This window comes from Marmota flaviventris, chromosome 4 (genome assembly GCF_047511675.1).
Source record: "Marmota flaviventris isolate mMarFla1 chromosome 4, mMarFla1.hap1, whole genome shotgun sequence".
Classification (NCBI taxonomy): Eukaryota; Metazoa; Chordata; class Mammalia; order Rodentia; family Sciuridae; genus Marmota; species Marmota flaviventris.
In genome coordinates this window covers 163,428,911-163,431,382 of record NC_092501.1, presented here as the reverse complement: position 1 = coordinate 163,431,382, position 2,472 = coordinate 163,428,911, and the positions used below count along the sequence as shown (strand labels likewise).

The following is a 2,472-nucleotide window of genomic DNA, read 5'->3' as shown; positions in this document are numbered from 1 at the left end:
AACCAGGCATCTTGGTGACGGAGAGACACACATCAATCACCAGACACAGACACAGCACTTCAGCAGAGGAAGGGTCATCTTGTCAACAAGAGGCAACTGAAGAATTATAAAACTATGCACATACAAACAAAAGGAACCTCAACAAAAACCTCACCCCAGCTAAGAAAAAACAGCCTCAAAACTGATGATCCAACTAATATAAAAAATAAAACTATTGTTTTTTAGAAAAACAGAGAAAGACTTTATGACTTTGTGTTAAGCAAAGACTCCTTGAAGATAACATCAAAAGCACAACAGTAAAAAGAAAATAGATCGGAGTTGATAAAATTAAAAGTATTTTCTCATAAGGACATGGCTAAATGAACGAAAAGACAGTCAATGGATTAGGAGAGAATATTTGAATATTACAAATATAATAAAGGACTTTTATTCAGAATATTTTTAAAAAACTCTCTAAACTTCAGAGTAAGAAAACAGTCCAATGAAAATGGGGAAATCTTTGAGTAGGCACTTATCTAATGAATAGATGAACACACACAAAGATGCTTAATGTCCCTAGCCATAAGGTAAATGCTAGACAAAACCATAATGAGATAGCACGACACGTCCATTAGGACGGCAAACACTTTAAACGGACGGATGGATAACAGATGATGACCCCAAATGCTGGAGGGGGTGCAGAGCAACTGCAAATCTTAAACCCTGCTGGGAATACAAACCAGCATGAGGGCTTTCTGGGAAAGTTTTCAGATTGCTTATAAAATCAAACATAAACTTACCCTGTGACTAGACTATCACTCTGAGGAATTTATTTTAATAAATGAAGAATGATATTCACTGAAAACCTTGGGCAAGAATGTTTATAACACTTCTATTCACAGTGGCCTCCCCCCAAAAGAACTCCCAATGTCTCCTAATCCTCAAATTAATGAAGGAATGGACAGACTGTGGTACGTCCCAAGTTAGAATAGTATTCTGCACCTAAAAGAAATCCACTACTGCTGTACCCAGCAACATAGATGAATCCCAAAGACACACACTGAGGGAAGAGACCCAGCCCCACAGATTCCATAGGGTTTCACTTACATGCCATGCTGGAAAAAGAAGAAGACAGAACTGAAGGCAGACGAGAGGTCACCAGGCACTGGGGCAGCGGGTCGTTTGTCTAAAAAGGGCCACGTCAGGGAGTTTGGGGGGTGGTGGGATCGTTCAGTACCCTGACTCTGGTGGTGGCACAAGTCTACCTATGTGCTGAGGCTAACAGGACTGGATGCACAAAGAAGGTGCTTTTAGTTCAGTGTAAATAATATACATATATTTAATCTGCAAACTAAACTGCTTTGCTGGATTGTCTTTCTGATTTAGGAGGTGAATAACCAAGTGAAGTTTCCCAGGAAAAAACCAACTTACTTAGGTGATACCCACATACGACTAGCATTCAATATCCATTTATTTCCAAGCTCTTATTACAATCATGAGAAATGTAGAAGAAAAGTCTAAGCTGGATGTCAAAAGGCATTAGAGGGGACTGGGGATATAGCTCAGTTGGGAGAGTGCTTGCCTCGCATGCACAAGGCCCTGGGTTCAATCCCCAGCACCCCAATAAATAAATAATAAAACGCATTAGAATCTGCTGCCCCACCCTGAGTTCATATGTCAAGAGGCTAATGTGCTATGTTGGCCCCAGGGGATCCTACTAGCCGTGGGGCCTTGGGAGCCCTTGGATCACGATGGTGACGGCAAGATATGATGAGTGTTCCTAAAAAGAGACTTGAAACAGATGGTCTCTCTCCACCATGTAAGGACACAGCAGGAGGTGGCTGTCTCCAAGCCAGAAAGAGAGCCCTCACCAGAACCCTGATCTTGGACTCACAGGCCCCAGAACTGTAAAAACAAAATAAAACAAAACTCTGTTATTTAAGCCACCTAGTCTATGGCATTTTGGTGTAGCAGTCCAACCTGGCTCTGCTAGAATTCTGATCTGTTCTGCTACAAGAGGGAGGATTCAGAAGCAGAGCCTTGGCTGATGACAGCACCCAGCTGAATGGAGTGAGGCTACCTTGGATGACACTTATGTGATGTTCAACGGTGAATTCCAGGCCACCTTGGAGGTTCACCTAGAGGCCAGACCTGGGAGCCAACCTTGGATTTGCCCTCTCCCAGGAAACACCTGTCAAACATGGTACAAACCACACTTTCACAGCAACACTAATACTGAGCCCCACAAGAAGAGAGAGAGGGCTGGCTGCCCAGTCAATTAGACCTTGCAATGAGCCTGGAAACCCCAGAACACCGCGGGGAACTCTGGCCCACATATTTTCCTTTAATAGCCAAGTGAAGTCAATATTCTGTCTACTGCTCTACAACCTTTTGACTTTTCATCCATCTCACCTTCGATTGGCCTCCAAAATGAGAAATGCTCCCTCCCAGATCAGTGTAACAGGCTGAACTCCTGACACATGAAGAACACTC

The 2,472-nt window shown here is 43.0% G+C and overlaps 1 non-coding gene across 1 annotated transcript; it reads left to right on the top strand.

The window, feature by feature from the left end:
* Positions 1-1,529: 1,529 nt before the first annotated feature.
* Positions 1,530-1,603, top strand: Trnaa-cgc (transfer RNA alanine (anticodon CGC)). The gene has a single exon. It is a non-coding gene; the product is annotated as a tRNA-Ala (tRNA).
* Positions 1,604-2,472: the final 869 nt, after the last annotated feature.